General features: G+C 38.9%; 1 protein-coding gene and 1 long non-coding RNA gene across 14 annotated transcripts in view; one reads left to right on the top strand and one right to left on the bottom strand.

The window, feature by feature from the left end:
* Positions 1 to 17,550, bottom strand: part of LOC121887811 — a 110,075-nt gene extending 92,525 nt beyond the window's left edge. For 10 of the 13 annotated variants that reach the window (XR_006095418.1, XR_006095425.1, XR_006095408.1 and 7 more), the window contains exons 1-2: positions 17,437 to 17,546; positions 16,877 to 17,084 (exon numbers count right to left, since the gene is read on the bottom strand). The gene's annotated coding sequence lies outside the window, so the exon portion shown is untranslated. Of the gene's footprint in view, positions 1 to 5,857; positions 5,938 to 16,876; positions 17,085 to 17,436 lie in introns of all 13 variants that reach the window. The other 3 variants (XM_042401365.1, XM_042400623.1, XR_006095416.1) reach the window with 3 other exon arrangements.
* Positions 17,551 to 17,596: 46 nt separating this feature from the next.
* LOC121893786 overlaps positions 17,597 to 25,772 on the top strand; it is a 28,011-nt gene continuing 19,835 nt past the window's right edge. Inside the window, exons 1-2 of the long non-coding RNA XR_006095430.1 lie at positions 17,597 to 17,902; positions 18,724 to 18,776. This is a non-coding gene — a long non-coding RNA (uncharacterized LOC121893786). The remainder of the gene's footprint in view (positions 17,903 to 18,723; positions 18,777 to 25,772) is intronic.

Below are 25,772 nucleotides of genomic sequence, written 5' to 3'. Positions count from 1 at the left end.
AGAAGAGGGCTGCAGGATGGTCTGTGTGCCTTTAAACTGAAGTCTCAATCTCACGTAGTTTTGTTCCTTAAAAGGAAATCAGAGGGCTTAGCTGAGGCATTGCCTTGAAAGTCATGAATAAACATCAGATTGCCTTTCTGTGCATACATCATACATCACAAGATGACACTACCTAATGGAGGAGGATTCCTCGCCGTCCGACACATGAAAAGGCAGTGAAATTACCCACCAAACCATGCAGCCGCATGGTTCTAAAATGGACCGCTGAGGCAGAGAAAGGGAGGGGCTAAGGGGGAGGAAGGAGGAGTACTAAGAAAAGGAATCTCTTACTAAAATGGATCCCTGTGATAACCACATTCCCTCAGCATTGGCGAGACTCTCTTCACTGCAGAAAAAATAATATATACTGCAATAATCATTTACAATTACAATGAGAATGTGGTCCTTTTTGCATGTCTCCAGGGGCTGTTTCTTAAATCCTGTGCTCTCTTTCCCTTAAATGAGATTCCTATCATTTCTGCAGGTGTTGATTCTAATAACACATTAAGTAGTGGTTGCCATTTCAGACCAGACATTTAACAAAGTGAAAGAGTTATTATTCCAAGCTCTATAGGAAATAAATTACATTTATCAGTGTGTTCCGGCTCAAGGAGTGGATTTGTTATGAGGGGCAGTAGACTGGCTGCAGAAAAATGTCATCTGCAAGCCAACAAAGTGTCATGAAGAGAAGGAGGGGGTGGGAGAAGACAGTTCACTATAGTATAGATGCAATTTAGTAACTGGGTGGGCATCGAAAGTAAGAGTAAGAGAAAACTGACTCAACCATGATTCTACTGCTGCTGACAGGGCAGGGCAACACAAATGTTCGCCACTGTGCTAGTTGTTAAAATGTATTTTCAAGCAAATACTGAGATTAAAAAATATCCAGTGATTGCATTCCTAAAGAGCAAACTCCTTTTGTCATTAATACAACAAACATGATGTAATGAAATGCAATGAATAAACTTCATTTTTAACATAATACAAGACCCCTAAGGAGAAGGTCTGATTAAAATGCAGTTGGAAAACACTTGTGGTAATATGTCTATGAATAATTTGTGGTAGGGGTATGGAGAACAGACTATCATTTTGAACTCATGCATGTCCTCCATTTCCTATCTGCTAGCGTGGGTGCATCAGTATCTGCAAAGAGCCTAAGGCAACTATGCACAGGACATTTCCACAGAGGATCACTTGGACAGTATCCATCAGAGAGAGATACTAATTAGTTTGAGTCCATGTATGCATGTGTGCATGTGTATGTATGCCGTGCTTGTGCGTGTCGGGGGCAGAGGGATGTACACCTAAGCAGGCGTGAGAGCAGAGTTGTGCAGCCAAGTGCAGTAATTTCTTTGATCATTTTTAATGGCCATTCTTTCATGTGAGGCTGCAGCTTGCACACAGCTCCCTGCAGGTGTCATCTCATTCCTTCAGTTGTGGGATTAGTATGCGGCAGGTAATAAAAAGCCAGGCCATTACACTGTGCAGCACACATACATAATCTCAACACACTGGGATCATTACCTTTTCAAAGGATGATATCAGCTCACAGTCTACAGAGAGACACAAAGAAAGCGATAGCGACTGAGAAAAAGAGGAAAAGGAACCAAAAGGAGACAGAAATAAAAAGGCAGCAAACCACGGTTGCAGTTCAGGATGGAGGGGGTTAGAGAGAGAGCTATCAATCAGCATTGCAAATAATGGCAGACAGGCAGGTAGGCAGCGGATGATGAGCCAGTTTCCTCCAAAGACTCTTATGGTATGGACACAGTAGTACCTGTTGTATTCTGAAATAAAGGAGCAAATTCTTACCTCTACCATTCTACAGTCCTCAGATAAATAATTTAGCCATTTCAGACTTTCCTCCTTCTCTAACTTGCAATGTGGTTGAGAAAATTTCATATATTCTGATACTGTGACAAAAAAGACCAGACAGGTGCCACGCCAAACCCTGCAGGTTAAGATTCTAAAGCAGTCCATCACAGAGGAAAAACTCCAACTCAGCCAGCTTAGTCCTGCAAATCAGCAAGCGGAGTAACAGAGTGCCACTTGGTTGTGGTAGAACTTCTAACAGATCATAATCTCTACAGCTCCACATATACTGTACTGTACTCTACACACCAAACACCAGTTTCCCCCAGTAACTAAAAAGCTCTCAACAAGGGCAAAGAGTGCTCCCACTGTGCCTTTCACAAACTCCTACACCAGTGTAAGTTGAGCAGACAGGTAAAAGGTCTATAACAGCAACTAAAAAGCCATTTTCATGATATGTGAAATCTGTACAAACCAGCATGTTGTTTCATTATTAATAGTTCTCCGGAGGCTCTGCTAGTTGAGAAAGACGGCTGGCTTATCTCATCCACCCTCATACTGCATTTCCCATGGTGGTCTGCTGAATCTGGCGCAATTTACACATAGTTTTTATCTATTCATTCAACTCCTATAACCTGCTTTCCCCTCAGCCAGAAGCTTCTTGTTCAGAGAAAGTATGTTCATGTATGTACTGTAAAGTATAGCTATATTGTGGTATGTAGTCTGGAAATAGGGGAAGGCCTAGTTGATTGCTGTTCCCATTTCACTTTTAAATAGTTCAAGGGCTTCAACTATTATAATTTTCATAACTGAGTATTTAACCATTTATTCAGACAATTAATAAAGTAACTGGATTAGAATATCTTTCTTAAAGAGTAACAGTAAATATCAGAGAAATTAAGTATCTTTCAAATGAAAAGTAATATAATAATTATTATTATTACTATTATTATTTATCTATCTATTCACAAATGTTGTCAATAGTAGCAAAAGTAATAAAAGCAACATTATAAAACAACCTACATCAATTTGGCTGAAGCCTTTTTAAATTGCTGCAACATATTTGTAGGTTGCTTATATCAAAAATCTGGAGTAGGACAGCACTCCACTTAAACTGTTTATTCATGCATTGCATTGCAGGTTGCTTATATGACATTCATGACTGGCACATGCCCCTGCTGTTTGTACTGGAAGAAAATTATATCTCCAACAAATGGCATGATGCTCATGTTCTGCTGAATGATGCCACTTCCCATCAGGTGCCACTGTTTAAAACTGGCATAACATTGGCAGATGCTGATCCTTTTTTGTTTGTTGCAGATCCATGGCTGATCTTTGTACCAGTTGTCAGTTGGGCCAAAGCATTTAGTTAAAGTAGCAGGACTAGCCATAGCTAAAAACTCTGCAAGGCTAGCCCGACCATTTCAAACTGAAATGCCCCAAAAGCTTTGACAGTCTGTTATTTTTCTGCCTGTTTTTTTTTTTTTTTTTTTTTTTAACTCTTACCCCTTTATACTTTCAATTTATATTCACTATTGTTACTTCCCCCTCTGTGGCTCTATATACACTGAAGTGCAAAATTTCACAGGAGCAGTACAAATAACCATAATTTATATACCACAGGAAATGGGGGTCTTAAGGAACCACAGAAGTGATATTTTACTTTGCTAGAAGATTAACACTTGTTACACTTTCCCATCTCTCTTTAGTCTTTACTCTACAGTCTAACTCAACACAGTAATTAGCTGACTCCAGGGAAATGCGTAATATGATTCTTGGGCTTTGCACTCAGGCAAAGCTGCTGAGCCCCAGTATACTTTAGTAAGCCCATTAATCACCAAGAATCTGATAATATCAATTATTTCAGTAAACAAGGAAGTCAAGATCAAGAGCTTGCCCCTCACTCAATCCCTGAATTAAATCATCACACAGATTGATTTAGTAGCTAATTGGAGTAAAATGGAGCTTTGTAAGGGATAACTGAAGATTTCTATATACTGTGTAGTTGTGTCTGTAAGGAAAAGTACATTGTGTATTTACAAGAGGAAAGGGGTATATTGGCCAGCCAATAATAGAAGAGTCACATAGACATTAACATCATGTTTAATAGTGACACAATATTGTTTTAAAGTAACAAACAGACATGGAAAATTCTGAAACATAGATATTCCCAACCTATGTTCTATCAATTCACTTAATAGTTTTTGATGTAACGGCCCACTGTGTTTTCTTTTATTTAAATATTTTATTTCAATGCACTTTTTCAATTTACAGTAAGTCTTGTATCCAACATAAACACTGTCTGGGGTGAAAGAAAATGTTCCTATATTTTTTAGAGGGCTTAGGCCAGTCTAAGCTATCTCCTTGCTATTCACCATTGGCCTATTTCTGGGTGAAAGTGGATTATTTGAAGTAAAAACATCTCAGAGAGATGTCTGACGGGCGTTCTGATTCCCTGGGTGCATAAGGGAGGGCTCCCACTGGTCCGATAAAAGGCCTGGGTTCCTGCAGCAAATGATGCCTTTCTCCAGACGTATGCCTACACTCCGCTTTTAATTGGCCTCTTCTGTAGCTGTGAACCTTAATGACTTTGTTCCGGGATTAAAAGCCTTAGAGTGTTCAGGCAAGGCAAGGGTCCTAACCTTTCCTTGGCTCCTCTGTCTCTCCTGCTACACCCCTCCCTTTCCCCAGATTTCTCTTACTCCTGTTCTTTCTATATTACCCCTATTTCTTTCCATTTTTCCACCATCCTATTTTCAATTAATGTGTTACATGTAGGTTACATGTACTGTATAGTATGTGCTAGAGGTCTGCCAAACTACCATGCACACTGTTACTTAACATCAGAGACTTTTTTGCCCCTTTATCAAAGTTTATAGTCATTATGTTTTCATTTCATTTATTCGCTTATCATGTATTTATTCATTAATAATTTATTTTTGTCTCCCCCCCATTTTATCCCTTTAAAATCCCCTGGATCCGTCGGAAAGCCCTATTCCCTTACACTGCTCTCCTTGTCACTGCTAAATCCACTCCTTGCCCTTAAGGTTTGAACAGTTATGTTCTTCCTTCAATACACTGTTCCTCACTGACAGTTGAAAAGAGACTGTGCAGGTGGAGTGACCAGCAAGGACAAAGACATGATGTAACTTCTCACCCATCAACTGTGCTTATTGTATTTGTCGAATGTACGCTAAAACGCAAAAGTTTGCAGGTACTGCTGCTACTGTGTGGCCATTGCACAGGGGCAGAGATTTTGAGAATCAGAACCAAGCATCCTTTAAATAGTTTTTTCATTACAGTTGGGGGGGGGTTATCTTTTTAGGAGCTGCTGAGCCTGCCCCTAAATGAGAATAGCTGGTCCACCTTAAAGGTCAGTCCACCTTAAGTGAGCTTGAGCGTGGCTCAATGTCTGACGGAGCTTTGAAATGATCAAAATTTTAATATGATTTTATGAAAGTAATACAGTTAAAATTACATGAATAAACATTTACAAAAAGAGTGTGAACATTTTATTTAAAATATTTAAACATTCAAAAAATTCTATTTAATAGCAAAGTCTCCTCTATTCAAGCAACGGTTCCCTTTTAAAAGTCTGTGTCTGTGCTTGGTGTGACAATATCACAGCATCATGTTCTGTTTAACATTATCTTATCTTATCTTTAATATCACAATCCAAATCATAGCTATAACGTTAACTTCTCTTATGGAGCGCAGAGCAAAGTTTTGGTGAGCAGGCATTTGGAGAACAGAGATGCGGGGTGTCAGATCCATGGAAAAGATACAGCAATCTAAGCAATCTAGTTTATAATAAAGGATTTAAAATTCATTGGTCAGTCGTGCTGATAAACAGGGCTCAGCGGGCAGACATGCCACACCACCAGAAACACCTTTAAATGCACAGTAGGAGCATTTATTCACTGACAAATAGCCTAAAGTGGGCGGCACAGTGGTGCAGTGTTAGCACTGTTGCCTCACAGCAAGAGGGTTCTGGGTTCAAACTCACCAGCTGGCTGGGGCCTTTCTATGTGGAGTTTGCATGTTCTCCCCGTGCCTGTGTGGGTTCTCTCCGGATACTCTGGCTTCCTCCCACAGACCAAAAACATGCAGGTTAGGTTAATTGGTGACTCTAAATTGCCCATAGGTGTGAATGTGAGTGTGAATGGTTGTCTGTGTCTATACTACTATCTTAGCCTTGTGACTGACTGGCGACCTGTCCAGGGTGTACCCTGCCAATGTCAGCTGAGATTGGCTCCAGCTCCCCCATGACCCTCTAGAGGATAAGCCGTAAAGAAAATGGATGGATGGAAATAGCCTAAACTATTTACACATTGCACTGCTATGTTCACAGCTATACTGCTAACTTAACTCACTGATATACAATCCAATCGCCAATCGGCACAAGCCTATTTCTCATATTATTCTCTAATCTCCTACACTGATATAGCTCTACAATATAGCCTTTATCATCTTCACTCTTGCAAGTGAAAAAAAAAAGGTGCAGTCATGAAGATTTTGACCACAGCAAGGTTAAAATTTAACTCTGCTGTTAAACGTGACATGAAAAAGTCTATGTATCATTTGTGTAATTTGAGTAATTTAGAAATTCATTCAGCAATTTAGTTTGATTCTGCCACCAGGAAAATGTAATACATACCTGAAAATAGGGCTGGGCAAGATGGACATATTCAAATATCACAATATTTTTGACCAAATACCTCGATATCAATATTGTGAAGATATTGTGGGGGTGACGACTGGTGCTTTCAGAAAATATTTACAAAATGAGATTTTTGATAAATAATCATTAGTAATGCCTATATTAGAACAAAGTGGGTAAAGGCAAATAATAAAACAACTAGAACAGTCTCACCTTCAGAAAATTACATCACTTTACTGTAATGCAGGGTTTAAAACCAGGAAAAGACGACACTAATATCATAATATTACGACTTCCAAAATCTAAGACAATATTTAGTCTCATATCACGATATCGATAATATTGATATATTGCCCAGCCCTACTTGAAAATGTCAAAGGATAGCAAGTTTTCAACTGTAGTAGTTGAGGGTAGTACAAATTCCGTTAAAGTAAAATGTAGTTTAAGTTCCAAAACACAAACACCACTATTTGCCTAAAAATGGGCTCATTTAGTGACAGGGAAAGACTGAAATTTTGTGTACCTACTGTAAGTGTTAAACGTTTCAATGGGTGTACATTAGTGATTCACCTTAAGTGAGGTCATTTCCTCAGAATGGCTGTCAGTCCTCCCCCACCCAATCCACCTCCCTCCCGGATGCCCAGACCTGGCCAGTGCTGAGTGATAGACTAATCGATGTGCAGCCTAATCAGCCAGCTTAACTCTAATACCCTGGACAGGTCCACATCATTATCATATCAGCCTCCACACGTTTCGAGGTGACATGGAAGAGGCAAAAGATTAAAGACAATCTTGTAAAGAGGCAGCACAATTTTTAATGTGTTGACCAACCAAAAGAGGCCTGTGGAAGGTGCAGCAGAGAGAAGAAGCTTAAGGTAAAAAGAGCGAGGACTACAAATAAGGGGAAATCCAAACGAAGACTTACTGTCAAATTAAAGCAGCCAATTTCTCTGCATGGCAAGCATCATGCAGAAGGTTGATCATTGGCATTACTTGATGCAACACCTTTCAGAGGCACTGGTCTTTGCAGCCATGTCAGCCCATTACTAGGTGTCTCTATTAAAGTGAAGAGTTTGTATAACTTAAGCACATATTTAGGGGGGCTCAAGGAACTTGAAGAAATCATCTATAAACTGCTTTACACAAACTGTTTACAGGCAGTAAATGACGCATAAAAGAAGAAACAGGTTTGAGGTTGATGCTGCAAGCTCTTTACACAGACACACATACACACACATAGCATGATCTGGTGTTGATTACACTTAGCAAGGGGATGACTCGACATCCACACTTCACAAGTCCTCCAAATGATAATGCTGACACAATGACACAATCACTACACAAACACAAAACAAGTATGTCAATAGAATCTGAATCGTTTTGTTTATGCATGACAATGTCCAATCACAAATCATCTGTATCACGTTTCAAGTTGTCACCTGCTAAAACAATGCTAAAATTCAGCAAGATAATGCATCTGTTATCCATTTAGCATTTTCTAATTACATGGATCTCCACTGTGCCTCCATATTTATGTGCTCTTGTCTTTCGTGCAGAGATGTAATGGATGAGCAGAGTGGTGAGGATTTCATAATTAAAAAAAGGCCAGCCTTATTAAATTTAAAGGAAGATGAAATCCCTCTGAGTTCTTGATTTTCCATATCATGGACAGACAGAGAAAGGAGAAATTCGCCTACAAAAAAGTCATACAATTCTCCAACCTCATGCTTACTAAAAAATTGATAGAAAATCACTCAGTATGCTATTGTCGGCTTTCCAAATAGGTACATTTCTTAAAATCCTGAAGGGACTTTAGATGAGTTCTCTGCTAAAATTAAATCCACACAGTCAGCCCTCTGCTAAAATTTATATTTACTATATTTCAGTTGTATTCCTATGCAGTGATCATACAAAAATCAGGAAAAAATCAACGAGATGGCACATTCACAAACTGTCTTCCACTATCATTGAGGTAGTATCATCACAGACAGATGATTAGCGTTTTTTTTGTGTTTCAGTTTACTTAAAGTGGTACTCTACTTGAAAATGAATATCTTTTTCTTTTAGTCAGGAGTGTAACTCAAGACAACAAATCACCCTCATCATTAATGTTTAAGATGGCTAACAACTGTGCTGTCAACAGCTTCCAAGATAATCGACATGCCAATCAATGGCGGGTGTGAGGCCGGCTTTTAGAGCGTCCCTAAGGTGGCTGCGTAGAGCACGCTCAGTTTAACACAGTGGCAACGGGGGAGTGTAAACAGAGAAGAATATAGACTCCAGGATTGACTGGCTGATCAATGCCATTGATCAATTAGCCTACAGTAGCTCCAGTTCTTTGTATGGGCTGCTCATTTTTCCCTCAGTCATCTGACTCTCAGACTTGAAGCTCTTGATCAAAACAACCTTCTACTCAGTCACCAACAAATGCAGCATACGCACTTTGCTCTAGAGGGAGACAGAGTGAAGCGTCACAACAAAAATTACGGCTGGTTAATAGATCGTGACTAAGATTTATTAAAGCAAAGCATCATATACACACACACACAAACATATCTATCGATTGCTTGTTTGATGGATGAGTAATGACAATTTGATTTAGTTGTTACCATGATAGGTGTCACTAGTGCTAGTTATATTTAAAGCTACACTATATTTAAAGCTTCACTGATCAAAATCAAATCCAGAGAGAATTATCACAATTTCCGTCATATCAATGGAGCATTTGAGCATCTTTTAATTTCTGTTTTGAGCAGTGGAGAACTTTAGCAGCTCAGTATTTCTGAGGGATTGGTGGATACCAAAGCAGAGCTAAAAAGGAGCCATATCAACTTTATAGAGGGATTATCAACGTTTTCATGTTTTCAATTTGTTCCACTGCCCCAAAGTGGTTAAAAATAAATTAATGCAGTTTTAATGATCCATAGACAAATCCACTGGCACTGTTTTATTTGCCTCCATCATTTCTTTGTTAGTATTTACTACAGTCACACATGCTGTTTTACAACTTGTGTTCTCAGGACTCCTGACTATATACCAAAGGTATGTATGGAGCTTGGTAGAAGAGCATTTATGTGGGCAACTTTTACTTGAAAAAAACTCTTACAGGGGTGAGGGAGCATAGTAGTGTACATTACTGTTAGTCACAGTGTAAATGTGGATATTTTTTCTGTGTTGGTTTGTGTGACATGTTTGTACTTCCTGTGTGTCCTGTATGCTTTAAAAAGTATTTGGATCACAACAGCGATCCTGTATGAGGATAACATGAAGTCAATTAAAAAGAAACAAATTATAATAACTGTGATATTAAGTGGTTTCTGAAGGTCTGTGAGCAAAAAAAAGTAGACTCTTGGTATCTTAATGTCGACCTCTGCTTCCACATTTCTTATCATATCACTTTGACTGTTTCACCTCACTCAGTATACAGCATACAGGAGTCTGAATTAGCAAAGCTTGTTTCTGCTGCTGAGTATCAGGCATTCAACACTTTGGGATTTCTTCTCTCTACATTTCTATTTTGTCTAATTTCTCCTTTCGAAACTAAAGAAATATCCTATGGCTTAAGTTGAGGGACTCAGATTCTGTCAGTTAAATGGAATAACACAGGTATATCAGAGCATCAGTACAACCTTTCTAGGTAACTTCATTCAACCTCTGATAATGTTCTGATACTCAAATCTGTGCTGAATGTGCATGAAAAGTCCACTGCATTGGGATTAGATTAAGTTACACTGTTACATTTAGCATGGATCATCGTATATATTATTGCTTCTCTGTCAACAATGGCGTATAAAATGGTGATATATGCTCCAAGTCTGGGAGGTATTTGCTTTTCAAAGCGTCTTTTAGAGGTGTGGAAATAGACAAACTCAAAGTGACAACTGGCACACCTCACCTAAACAACAAGGCAAATCTACTGGTTTGATTGTGCCTTGATGCTGGGCCGAATCCACCACTTCAATCATCATAAAGGGTATGTTCTGGCAGCATTCACTCTGAAATGTGGACCAACATAAAAAGCAAGGACCCTCAAACAAAGAGCTAATTTACCCATTCTAATATACTGCTGGAGTCCTCTTTGTGCTTGTGAGATGGGAAAGAGCATATTGGGTTCCCCAGGAGTGCCAACATACATAGCCAGTTCCTTTTTTTAACTGCTATCAGTATGCAACAGTGAAGACAGATAATGTGACTAGAGACAAAGTGACAGCAGGAGCATGTTATCTGTTAGACCTTTTGTATATCCTCCAATCCAGCTGTGAACAATCTTCTTGGCTTAAGGTAAAACTACTGCAAACCAAACAACGACATAAATAAAAATAATAATAATCCAACACCTCCTACTAGCCAATTAACTGGATCCGGGACCATGGGTATCTGTACCTACACACAGCTCCATCAACTCCAAATTCATGATGAATTTTTATTCTTGCTCTTTTCTCAAAGCATCCATTTCAGATGAGATGAAAAAGTAATATTCCAGCAATAAAGCTTGATTTACATCCCCTTCACTGTTCCCCCTCTTCCTTTTTTATTTGATCATTTAGCCAGGATCATATAACTGTATATCAGACACAAATGAAATCAGGTCCCATGCACATTAAGGCCATGTCTTTCTGCAGCTAACATCCCCTCCAACCCAACCACCCAACTCCACAGCAAGCCAAGGGCAGAGTCCCATTCATTTTCAGGCCCATTTCCTCCTATGATTAGGCGATCAATCAATCCCAGCATTCAATCTCATCAGGCAGACGGGATTATCTGCCCATCTTCCCTTCTCCCTCTTTCAACTCACTCCCTCCCACACACAAAGCAGCACATTAACATCAGATCAAGTATCACCCAACACAAGCAGTCTACCACATCCTCTGACCACAAACAGACAGCTTCTCATTTTAGCCATCTCTCACTCATCCATTCCATCTCCTCCAACTGACTAACATTCACATATGCACAAAAAAACAAAATAAACAAAAACAGACATAACATCAGTACTTATCCATTGTAAATGTGCATATATTTCTGATATCCTGTCCTGACATCAAAACAGAATGAAGTGAGCATTCCAGCCAAGTTTGGGATAACACTTTCATTAGCATTGTACCCTCAGTCTCAAGGTTTGTTGGAGAAGAACTGTTACTATTCACTATCCCATGATCAAGAGGTGGTAATAATAAAACAATAATTAATTCCATTACATTATACCATCCATTAAACCTGTTGTGAATGACAGCCAAACAGTATCATTAATAATTTTAGTGAACTGTTTTAATTCCACCAATTAGAAAGAATGTCCGTCACACCAACAAATTACAATGTCAGCCTGTTGTCTGTTGTGAGGTGACTTGATACTACAGAAGTGAGGTATTAAAGTGCACCAAACATGCACTACTGCACCTTGTCAGAACCTTAACAGTTGCTTAAGTATCTCTGGTAAACAGCTAAATCCCAATAAAATATTTGTGAAAAGAAGTAATGTTGCTGCTTAGATAGATGCTTCTTCCTTTGTTAATAATTCCACACGATACTGAAATGGTGGGAAAAAAATATTAGGTCGTAAACACAGTTTACTCAAACATGAAAGACTCTCAATTGAAACCCCCCCCTCCAACCCCTCTGTGGAAAATGGAGCATTCAAAACAACTCTGTGACAACTTTACTGTAAAGCACAAATCAGGTGAAGGATATAGGAAAAACCAACTGCTTGAGGTCATAGTGAATACAACACTAAATCCTCAAAAACTGATATAATTCGCAGACTAAGACAGGCTAGGCATCTGCACATTATTATCATCTTTGTTATTCTTTAGTGGAAATGATTACTGTATGATAAAACATCATATTGTGAAAGAGAAAAAAATGAATTAGTGATAAACTTAGAGAGACTAAGTGCAAACACAGAAAAATGAAATTACTTTTTAATGCCATCTCTAATTTTTAATATTTATAGCTCTTCCAGATCACCAATTGGTAAAAGGGACATTTTCCTTAGGGCTAAAAATATTTAATGAATTCTACTTAATGGCAAAAAGCTTTTTGATGTAGAAATGCTAATTCTCGAAACAACACCAATGAAACTGTCATGCTTTCAAGACACACTACCTTTTAGTAACCATGTTCTAGGTTAATGACGTTTCACATATGAAAGGCAGCATTTCTTTCCATGCTTATGCCCCCATGAAGGTAGGAAGCAATCCTGCAGAAGCAAAATCAAAGCTGGTCCAGTTACAGTGGCAAAATGACAACTCTGCAACAAAAACAGTGTCACATTGACTTTGAACAGCACTTCAAACAAAACATTTACTTTAACTAAACCTTCACCTATATCTTACATTACTTAATAAGATGGACCTATGAAGACAGTACTCATCGCATGGTTAACCTGTAATTTGCAAGCTGGCATGGGACATCATTAAATAACCAAATGCCCAGTTGCTATAGCATATAGGCTGGGTGATATCACCTGAAATCAACATCTCAAATGATTGTTATATTTACTTCGGTAACAATTAATTAAACAATATCTTGTTAAATACACTTGTACACAAGATTCTTTGTCTTCACAGTGGAGATCTTATTAATTACTGGCACTCAAAAATAAACAGAAAAGTAATATTTATTTTCCATATTCAGTAGTTAAGAAAACCTTTACGTATGTTACAAAAACAGTGCTGCTTTTGCTACGCAGCTTTTGTACACAGTGTACAAGTGCAGGCAAATCTACAAGATCTTCAGGTGGACACCCTCTCAATGACTGGTTGGGCCCACAACACAGAGAAGCCTCATCAGTGAGCCTCCCAGCATCCCAGGACCACCCTCCTGTTTACCTGCACCCACACGCTCAACATAGCCCTCTGCAACAAGCTATATTCACTTCTATCTATGACATTGTCAGTTAACATTAAGCTAACTAACAACAACAGCTAAGAACATGTTAAGCTAACTAGCATGTTACTATCACTGACTGCATCAACCCACCAAGCAACAAAACCAAACACTCTTCATCAGCTGCCTCACCTTAGCAAGTGAGCATACTAAGCTAACTAGCATGCCAGCAATAGGGTGTGCTAACTAGCATGCTGCCTGAGCCACCAACTAAACCAATTTTCTTCAGCTACCTAACCTCAGACATGCACCTCTGCCTTTATCACCAGGTAACACCATCAGCTAACATACTAGCTATCAACAGCTAAGACCTTCTATATCTAACTAAAAATGTGAAGCTAGTGACATGTTAAGCTAATGAGCTATAAGCAGTATAGAACACGTTAGAGCACTGTGCATTAAATTGTCTGTGTTTTAAAATGTCTGTGTTTGTGTTTTTCTAAACCAAGTCTGATTTTAATTCGTGTGTCCCTATGTGAGGTTACATGAACATCAAGGTGGTGGAGGATCTATGTGGTTTTTGCATAACGGTTGACATGCTAAAAATCTTCCTGACAGACCCTCTGTCACTCCTTCACAATGTTTCACATTTCTCCTGGTCACTGAAGGAATGTCAAATTTCCACTGACATGCCACACACCTACACATCAAGACATAAGCAAAAAGCAAACCATTAGCAAAATTGAGAAAACATCACATCAATAAATTACTGCAACATTTATTTTCATGTGAAAATAAAAAAATCATATTTCAATAGCAGCACCATTGTCAAACTTAAGATGACCAACATAAAGACTCAACTGTCCAGAAAAGCTAAATCCAGCGCAATAAATGGCTATAATAACACCTCTGAATCTTCAGCCTTTGTTCTATACATTTCATTGTTTTTAATTATGTGCTGAGACCTAGCAAGAGCTGCTTACTCCAAGATGCAACTCTTGGCATGCCTCCTTTACCTGCAACAATTAATCTTAGGTATAGCACAGTTTATTTTAAAAGACCAAGCCACAAAGCTACAAACTAACATTTAAACAGTTCATTCAGGTCTGCTTATGGCCATTTCTGACTGTGTGGGTATTAGGCTGTCTACACATGATAAGCAGTCTGATCTGCATTTGCCACTGGGTTAGGCACAGAGTCATTGCTGAGAGCTAAGCTCAACACTGATATATCACCATATAATTCATAAACAAGAACTGTTTCATTTATGCTGAAGCAAAGCGAAATAATGCACACTCATTCTTAAATTACATTCATATATCTTCCTTTCTCCATGTTAATGCATCTTGGTCAGCTGTAATCTAATTGGGCACACTTTAAAGGTCAGCAGTAAACTGGACTGAAGTTCAAATAATTTGAACTTTTAGCACAGTGGTGAGGTATCAGGGCTGATGGCCTGAGGCCAGTGAAAGTTTGTGCAGGGTAAGTTGACTGGCTGTCACTGGCCCATCAACAGGCCAGTGATAGGCTGCAATGTGAACGCGTTTTAGGAGATGCCATCATTTTCAGGACACGTGACTGATGAAATGCATCATTATTTGATGAAATACACGTGGGGAAGGCTGCGCTTTTAGCCCACTAGTCTCTTACCGGTGAATCTGATGGGTCACCAAATACGGTGTTACGCCAATATTTGAAAAAATGTCAGCGAAAGAAACTTACAAGGCTACGAAAAGAAAGAGGGGCTTTCTACTTTGTTGGAAGCAACAGTACTCCAAGGTGGAAAACAGCGACTGTGGCATGTTTTGTACAGTTTGCCGGTTAAATCCCCAGCTGGTTAGCATCCTCACTGTGTAGTTATGTGCATCTATTCTGTGTGACTTTGACAGCAGCAGCTTCTGCAGGAGACACACAGGTCTCTGTTTAAGTGTCAATCACCAAGGTTTATAAACAGCAACTCAACTGCTGATTACCAGGACTGTTTTTTATGACATTGTTGTGGTAGAGCCTTCATCTCTGTGGCTCCTGCCAGCTTTGTCAACATCTACTGCAGAAATCTATCATAAACTACAGATATTACAGCTGTGGTCAATATAGGTTTAAACCTAAAGTAACTAACCTGAGGTTTAATGCAGAGTGAACACAAACAAATGTCTTAGCTTTTTTTCACTGTTCATTGTTAGTACATTTCTGAAGATGTCTGAGCATTTATTTGTTAATGTTGATGTTGTTAATGTTATTTATTATCAAGGTTGAAATTTTACTAAAATGTTATTATCATAAATTCTGTTCTCTTCTCCCCATGTATTCCATACTATCTGCCTTTACACAAAATATGGAGAAACCCACATTTATACACCATTAATTTACTGATCAATGTGGGTCTAATTTTATATTTTGTATATTTGTGTAATATATCCACATTACATATCAATAATTAACGGAAAACAACCAAGTCTAAAGGGAACTTCACTGTTGTACATATTAAGTATAATAAATCACCAAAATTATGGAAAAAAATGAGTTATTTTCATTTTTTGGCTGCCGGGCCAGTGAAAATATACAAGGGGCCATTAAAACTCTGATCTACGGGCCAGGTGGGCCAGTGGGGGGGGGGGGGGGGGGGGGGGGGGGGGTTACATTGAACCCTGGGTATAAAATCATAAAATCAATCATGCATATATGCAACCAAATTTTTAAGTATTATATTGCCATTATTGATCTCACTATAGGAAAACAATAGCTCGAACCTGCCAAAAAATTTGCACATGATCATATGTAGACTGCTGGGGTGGAGGTGTTTTTTTCTCTTACTGTGGTTGGCTGGTGATAACTCAGGGTGAGGGTAAAGGGGAGGCTTTAAGGATAAAATCAGTTTGGCAACATCATATCCTCTTGCAGAGTAGCCTTGACCTGCTGGATGATCTTGATAGAGCTGCCGTCCATTTAATTCATATGGATACACTAACATTCCCCATATACCTTATCTCAGTGAGGACCAAGTAATATATTTGGGACTGGATTAGAGTGATCCCGCTGAGAGGATAGTACTAGCTGATAGGCAGGAAGGTGTGCAGACCAACAGAGTTGCTGCTACCAACGGCATATCAGTTTTTAACCTTGAAAACTCTTTAAAAAAAAAAAAAAAACATTGTAAGAAGCCTACAAGTTAAGCAAAAAGGAGGCAAGGAATTTTAAGTAGTAAAGTCCATACAAAGTTTTACACAAACCACTTTAAGTGTCTTCAGCAAACCAACTGCCAAACACTGTGCAATTAAATGAATCACATATAACTTAGCTTAAACTGTACAGTATTTTGCACTAAACACCTATCAAATAATATTTATGATTGAATTATTAAATACCCTATTTGTATTGCACAGTCAGTATGTGAAACTATTTACACTGTACATTGCATACGTTTGTGGGGGGTGAATGAGTTGCTGCAGTGGCTATCATAAAAGTGTGAGCAGGCTTATATTAAGTATAACTTGGCACACAGCACCAATTATCTCTGAAAACGACACAATACTTAGTTACCTGAGTTTCTGCTGCTAGTACTGTTGCTCTGATGCTTTTACATGGCCCAGTCCCTTGTCAAACTGTAGATGGAGCTGTAAGAAGAGTCCTGACAGAGGGTGTTGCTCTCTGGGATGGTTGTATAGCTGCAGGGATAGCGTTACCCGTTATGGATCCCCTAAACCAACGTATGCAGCGGTTTGGCTCGAAGTTAGCATCGCCCGTTGTCCTGTGTAACAAGTTGAAGTGGACAATAGCCCCATGTCTACGTTACTTTACATGAAAAAAAAAAAAAATATATATATATATATATATATATATATATATATATATATACACATATATAATATACACAGTTGAGATTTCTGCAATTCATATCAGCGCAACCTAACTTTCGAGTCACCAAGATAGCTAACGTTAGCTGGCTAGCTATGTTTCTGTTCTTTTGTTTTTTGATAACACAAGGCAAATAGAAAAACGCACTTAGTATGACAATATTTACTGTATTTATGATAAGTTACACACATTTGGGCTTGGACAATTAGTAACTACAGCAGGTGCTGTCAAAATACCAGAAATACCTCACTAGAAGTCACCGCTGTATGATCGTTCTGGATTGTAGCCCGACCCATCATGCACCTGTTGGCAACTCAGTGTGGATGTGTTGGGTTTGCGTAGCGTAGCGTGCCGGCCGGGTGGTGCATGACAGTAAACCAACAGTTTATTAAATTAAGGTGGCTGCAACCTTTTTTAACCTATGCTTAGGTGTAATACAATCCATGGTAATAATGCGAAGCGAAGTATTTCCCATAATTTAGCCATTCTTAACTTCACGTGTTTACTCACTTAAGAACTCTTATTATACATCCAAGGCTAAAACGCACACTCCCGAGTATCTGCCATTGTTGGCTATCCATCTTTGCTTGCTGAACAGACGAACTAGTAGCTTTGGAAACAAGTTAGAGATCCACTTTCAGCCTATGCAGCCATGTTTTGGTTTAAGCGGGACAAGAGTCTTTGAGGAATCTGTAAATCTCGCTGAAAGTGGTAAATGCTGTTAAACGATCTGCAGGGGTTTTCAATTCACTTTGTATTATCTGTAATTTAAGGCAATACTGCTAATTTAAACCATGTGCGTTTTTCCCCCTTACTCATTAATTCTGAACTATATGGCTAATTTTTACCCAACGCCTCTTTCCCACTCTCCCAATTTAGAGGATTTCAAGCTTTCAGGACTTGGAAATGTCAGTTATTAGCATTTACAGATAAAGTTGCTCCAACAAACCAAACTACCCAAGTTTCTACAACACAACTGATAAAATATTTAGCTCTGATTAATTACAGAGTGAGTGTTGGCTGCAACTAACAAATATTTTCATTATCGATTAATCTGCTGCTTTTCCCATTTGGAATTGGAATTAATCATTTTGTCTATAAAATAGTTTTATTCCAACCAACAGCCCAATCCAAAAATATCCACTGAATCTGCACAGTGTTTTTACCGCTCAGGCCATAGACTTTACATTGGGATGACGTCACAAACTTTTCTAGGCTTTGTGAAAGTTTTACAAATATAAAACCAATATCCGTCTGTCCTTGTATAAAAAAATCACAATAAAATGCAACATTATTTAAAAATAAATTCAAACTATTACTTGGTATTACTTGGAAACATTAATCTCTTAATTATCTTAATCCTATAGCAGCTAACTACATGGATTTACTGCTTTGTGCTGTGATTTTATTACCACATGCCTTCCTCTGCCATTAAATTTTAATTTAAAGGAACTTGAAAGTGACCATGTGTAACTTAGAGCATGTGTAACTTATACAAGACTAATATTTTCTGTTTTGCATTTCTCAAATAGATTGCATGCAGTCCACCAGAGACGTATTAACTCCGTGACAAACTGGATAACAGGTGACGTTATCTTGAGACATTCAAGACAATGGGCTCTATTTTGGTGTCGGTGCACAGTGCGGAAGGCAGCTCCGCACTGGCAAACCTAACATTTTGCTGGGGCACACTGAGGTTATTTCCTCAACTGCACTGAGATTTGATTTCCATGGAAACTCAAAAATACAACACAGATGTAGTGACTGGCAGATACATTAATGAGGCAGGCTGGCAAAGGCTTTCTTACTTAATCACTTCAAACCTTATGCCCAGAAATGTGGATTTTAAACTATTACTTGTAATTTGCTCTAAACTGTACAATATGAATTTTTTTTAGGAGATCTGCTTTTGCAGAGCTTTAAAACATACTGTGATGTCTATTTTGGTATTTCACTGGGATGCACCAAAAATAAATTATATGAATGCATCTCTGTAATATCTCTATTTTATCGTTGGATTAATTTCAAGCAATTCAGTTGATTATGTACAATGCAAAGACATACCACCCAGTATGTGATAAAAGGATTGGCACCAATCCCAACAGATACAGTATATCTGGCTAGTGGACATTCTAAAGCATGAACATATGTAATATGAAGTACATGGAATTAATTTAAATACCACAGTCTGCATATAAAAATCTTAGAGATTTGGTGATTAGACAAAATAGAATGCATGCAAGGGTTGGCTGAATGCAAGGGGCGGCTGTGGCTCAGCGGGTCGTCCACTAATCGGAAGATTGGCGGTTTGATTCCCGGCTCCTCCAGTCCACATGTCTAAGTGTTCCTTGGGCAAGATACTGAACCCTAATTTGGTGCATTAGATTGCACAGGTGTGTGAATGATTAGATCCTCCTGATGAGCATGTTGGCACCTTGCATGGCATCAGAGTTGTAGTGTAAAAGCGCTTTTAGTGGTTTGTCCACTCCATTAACATACATGAGGGGGGCTAAATATTAGGAACACCTTTCAACATAATGCACTCCAGTACATCTCCACCACCCACTACAACCTCAGTAATAAACATAAAGTAGAATTATCACCTTTCTGACAATGTCAACAAAAACTGAAAATGTATAAGCTTTGTAAAAGTAGAATTTATGGCAGAACTGTTGTATTGGATTGCATTAGATTGCACAGGTGTACCTAATGAAGTGGCCGGTGAGTGTATAAGTGCAGTCCATTTACCATAGTCACAAAGTATTTTCAATGGCAGTTCTTCCATTAGATGGTGGGCAAGGTGGTCAGTGGTCTCAGTAGCATGGCCAATATGCTATTTATAGCTCAAAGAGGAGGAAGCATAGAGGAACTATTGTAATGAGGATGTTAAGACTAGGGTTGAGTGTTGAACTTCAAAGTTTTTTTGACTTTGAAATTGTCAAGCACATAATTCTTGCCCAGATTCTTAGTCTTGTTTACTTATTCATTGATATTTTCTTATTTGAATATTGATTATATTCATTTTGTACTGTATCTTGCATGGCTATTTGTGTTATGACAACTTAACACCACTGAACAGTTTTTGTTGTTGTTTTGGTTGATTTTATAAAAAGGAGTGAAGATGATGGCCATCTTCAGTCACTCCCTGTCTTTCACTTATTAAGTAGACATGGGAATTTATGTAGCTTTACAAGTGGTCTCTGATCCAAGAGAAATCAAAGCACATGTTCTGAAACAAGCTATAAATCTAGTTCTAGCAGAAACGGGAAAATGACATCATAATAAAACAACAATAATGACAGTCGTTTGATTTTAAATTCCTTGTGTTTCTTGATGTTAAGTAATACTGATGGGTGAGATGAAATCATCAGTTTAGTCAGAAGATTTTTTGGAAAGGATTGCAGTCCTTGGGGCAGGTGTGAATTATCTGGCCAGTGAAAATGGCCATGCAAGGCTCATAATGCGACTATGACTTGGCAACCTCTTTGTTACAAACAAAAGATGTCCCTTGGCAGCTCATTATACTATCAGCTCAGGCCATGTTCCCCTTAAGCCTTTAATTAAATTTGAATGATTACAAAACTACAGAACAGTCAACAGCTACAAGACTGCCAGCTAGAACTGCATTATGCCAGCAGGCAGATGACTTATTTTTTTATTTCTTTTTTCTACATGCTCACAGCTCCCTGGCATGCTTGTTGGTCTTCACAATGTTGACATTTACAAGTGTGTGTTCCCTTTATTGTTTGTGGTCTCCCATTCTTCTGTATTTTTGGGATGGGTTTATAAGTCAGATTGCCTAAAATACTTAATTTTATTGTGACATTTATGAGAATAGAAGTCTTTTGAAAAAATATAATGGTTTGGCAAACATTGTAGATTAATTAAGATGAGCTGTCCTTTGGATATAACAGAACCAGGCCTGCTTTCATCTCAACATGTTCATTGTATACAGTTATGTTGATTTATTAAAGTAAAATTTAACTATGACTCTAATTAGAAGAGAAATCAGTGTGTCAACTCTGCTGCCCCAATAAAGAAAGGAATGTCACAAAGCACAGAATTAGAGATTTTTCTTCTCACTGACTTGCTCTTAATGGATCCTTATGCTGAAAAATTCAGTAATTGTGGTGGTAGTTAAGTGGGTAGACATGCTAAAAGCAAGCAATGTCAAAGTATCATAAAAAATAATTGTTAAATAATTGTTGATTAATCCTTTTTGTGCCTGTGAGAGCTAGAAATGAAGGGTAGAGGGTACACACTGCACACCAGAACAGTGGACTGTATGTCACTACAGTACAACCACATGTTTGAAGAGGAATCACAGTAATTACTGATTCAGGTAAGAACACACTAAAAAAACTGACTGCCCCTAAAAAACTTGGTTTTATTTGACATTTTTGGGAGTAGAAGTTTTTTCAAAACCATCTTGGTTTGGAAGGCACAGTCTAGATTAATAGATATGGGTCATTTTGAGGCACAATAGAACCAGGCCTGCTTTCATCCCACTTTGTTCATTGTAAATAATTATGTTGATTTATTAACATGTAAAAGTTACCTATGAATCACATTGAAAGTGTTTCGGTACAGAATGTCAACTCCACTACCCCAGCAAGGAGTGACATGCCACAAAGCACAGAGGTAGACATTGTTCTACTTTGTTCTCGCCACTAACTTGCTCTTAATGGATCCCACATTTGATTTCTGAGGAAATTGGGACAACACATTGTACCAACCATTTCTTTTCAAGCATAACCCAGCCCTTACACTGAAAAGTTTGGCAATTGTGGCAGTAGTTAAGTATATAGGTATGCTGAAAGCAAGCGGTGTCAAGGTAACTTTTGAATGGTTGTTTAATCCTCTTTTGCTTTTGAGAGCTAGAAATTAAAGCAGCAGGGCATAAACAGCTCACAAGAACAGTGTGCACCATGTGACATAGTATATAATCACAGAATGTCATAGGTAGAGTGGCAATAAAATTATGATAGGGACACATCGTTAATGGCAACAAAACCCTGTACGTGTCAGGGAACAGGAGATGCAGGAGTGGACCCAAACGCAGAGACCGGAATGCAGATATGATGACAAACTCTTTAATAGTGGACGGTCACGGACAGGTAAATAGGGCTGAACAGAACTCGCAGAAGGAACGGCACAAAACGATCCAACAAAGACTGAACAGAAAACCAGAACTTAAAGAAACTGAACTAACAAGGAGATGAGGTGCAGGTGGGGAGATGGGTGGAGAACTCGAGAGGGGAATGAACATACAGGGAGCTGATTGGCTGAGGACAGAGCGGGGCAGGGCTGACGAGGCTAACACAGGGCAGGTGTGGGGAAGACAGCAGGGCAGGGCTAACGAGTCCAAATGCAGGGCAGGTGTGGAGGAGTACATGAACACACAAATGAAACAGAACAAAAACCCAGAAAACAAACTGAATGCCATCTACACTAACCCATCCAAAACCACCCACAAACACAAACCCAAGCACACAACCCAACAAACCAATGATGCAGTGATGAACCGAGGGACTAAACAAACGTGCAAAACCAGGAGACCATACAGAACACAACATAACACCAAAAAAACACCTTAAGTCCAGGCAAGATGTGACAGTACGATCAAGCAACCCTATACATTTTAACAAAGGGAACCAAAGCAGCCAAGAGAATCTACACAGAAAACACATTTTCAGCAAAAGGCCCCGCAACAGTGTAGACAGGCCTCCAAGCACTGTGGAGAACTAACAGACTGGCTCATGATCTGACTGTCCTTAACTGCTGATTTGAGAAGCCCAGGCACATACCTCCCACCTGCTCTATCTCACTGCACAACCAACAACACCAGTAGCAGCCTCCTCAATTATTCCTTCCTCTTCCTGCACTTAAGTTCTGTAATTGGACATGTCAAATCTTTCAGAGATAAAAGACCAGGAAAGCATGTGACCAAGATGGCCTCCCGTCTCAAACTCTGTGGTGACCAACTAATTCCTGTCACACACAGCTCTGCACCAGAATCATTGAGCTATGTGAAGTTCCCTCTTGCTTCAAATGATCCACACTGGTCTCCAAAACACTGCAACACAGATATAAATGAATACGGGCCTGTTGCCCTGATGTCTGTGGTCATGAATGAGTTTGAGAGGCTGGTGTTGGCCCACCTAAAGGACATTACAAGCTCCCGGCTGGAACCCCTCAGTTTGCCTACAGGGTAAACAGGCCAGTCTAGTTGCAGTCAGCATGTGACTGCAGTACATCTGCAACACCTCCACTACCCAGTGACCTGTGCAAGGATCCCATTCATGGATTTCAGCTCACCTTTCAACACCATCATCACCACCCAAAACTCCATGCCCATCTCCACCTGTCAAATGCTTTGGATTAGATACACAAACAATGCATACAAACACAAGTCTGAATACTCCTCTAGTGCAGTCACAATTATTACAATAATACAACAATAATAATGAACACACTCAAAGCTGTGGAGATTATGGGCAAGGTAATGGTGAGGAGCCCCACAATTCTAACCCCAATTACCTTACTCAATAGTAACATTGGTCATGGGAATTTTCTGTGATCTCAAACTCCTCAAACAGTAAAGGGGACATAGACTCGATGATTGAAAATGCCCAGCATATGATGCATTTCCTGTGCCAGCTGATAAACTTCATCCTGCCAGAGAGGTGTATATTTAGCAGTTACAATCTGGTTTGTATTACCAACCAAATGGAACAAGTGCAGGCTACAATAGCAAATCAGGACTGCTGAAAAGATCATCACTGCCACCCTGCCCGCACACCCTCCAGGCCTTGAACACCTTCTGACTTAAGAAATGGGCAGAAAAAATCATAACTGGCTCCTCACGTCCAGGCAACTTCACTGAACTTCTCTCTCTGGCAGGCATTGCAGACCACCGTACACCAAAGCAAGTAGTAACTTCTCACAGGCCATTACACTCATAAATAGTTAACTCAGCAATAAAGTCTGAACTTAGATTGGGTTCAAAAACCCTGCTGTTACTGTATAATTACCACAATGTTGTGTTTGTGCAATAACTATACTCACATTCTCTTTTACAAAATGTAAAATATATTTACTGTTCAAATGTAAAAATCACTTTTACATGTAATACCGGCTTTATGTCTCTTCATCTCATCATTTGCTTTTGGAACTGGATGTAAATAAACTGAGAGCAACTGACAACTAGAATAGTGGCTGTTAAACTTGATTCTAAATCTGATTCTTCTATATATTCTATTTATTAGTGAAAGTGTTAACATCCAAGCCATCAATAGAGCTTTAGGGATCAGTAGGAGATAAAACATCAAAGGTTTGTGTGATTGATGGTGGTGATGAGGTGGCTGTTCAGGAATAAATGAGATGGAAGGATAAGACAGGTGATTTTCTGAGTCATGCTCACTTACTAGATGTGTGAAATCTAAACTCTAATTTTGTACCCAATTGGTTGCACAACTCTTTATAGCCACGGCCTGTAACTTCTCTCTGTAGGTGCCCTCTGTTGAAACACTGTTTTCCCACCACTTGTTTTGTTTACATGGTGATTTATTGGTTTGAAGATTGGTTTGAACATCTCTCTTCAGTTCACAATACTTTTAGAATACAGTTGTCTCCCATCCACCTCCCTGGTCTTGGGGGAGATGGATAGTTGGTGCCAGTAAATATATGGGTGCTGGCATTTTTGTAGTGAACACAGTAGTTCAGGTTTAGTATATGTTCGTGGCATTGCAATTTTGAATAACTGCAGAGTGACAACACAAGAGTTGAACTGTGGCCTATGCTTTCATGTTATTGTGGACACAATTATTGTGGACATCTGTAGTAGGCACTGAAAAAAGAAGGCTAAGAATACAAATTTGAGTTTTGAAGAAACACTATCTGCTCTATAAATAATAGTTGATTTGGCTTTGGCTTTGTTTACATGTTACAGCAGGATATCACAGGTGAATGTGGTTGGGAAATTCATCAACATTTTATCATTATTAAGTATAAACCAAGGAAATTGGTTTCTGAAGGTTCAGCTGGGTTTAAAATAGCTCCTTGAGTGCTAACGTTGACTGAAAATGGGCCCATTCACCAGTAACAGCAGATCATCCAAAGTGAATCCCAGTTGTCTAAGATGAAAGTTTGTAAAACTTCCTGGTGTAAAAATATTAACTATGCGTATGTGCACTCTAGTGTTTATATAGTGGGGGAGGGGTCATGCTAGTAACCCCTCTACGTTATTGAGCCACCATTTCAGGCCCACCCAAAAAATCCTAAATACAGAAATGGTGACAAACAGTTTAATACTCTAACTCCGCAATTCAGTACTACATAGCTCAGTTTTTTCACATGTTTTCAGCAATTATTTTCTAACATATATAATGTGTTTAGATTTCTGATTTTCCTTTACACAGACTTTATAGGATCACTGTTTGGATGTGCTTTAGCACTCAGCTGTGGTGTAGCTGCTTGGGCTGTACATATAGCTATAACAAGCAGGATTCTGACTGTTCATAAGAAAGATCTGGCTGAGGTGGGCATGGCATTAGTCTCAGCTGTGAAGAGTATGAATGTT

The sequence above is a fragment of the Thunnus maccoyii genome, chromosome 1, assembly GCF_910596095.1.
Source record: "Thunnus maccoyii chromosome 1, fThuMac1.1, whole genome shotgun sequence".
NCBI lineage: Eukaryota > Metazoa > Chordata > Actinopteri > Scombriformes > Scombridae > Thunnus > Thunnus maccoyii.
This window is presented reverse-complemented; position numbering and strand designations above follow the sequence as displayed.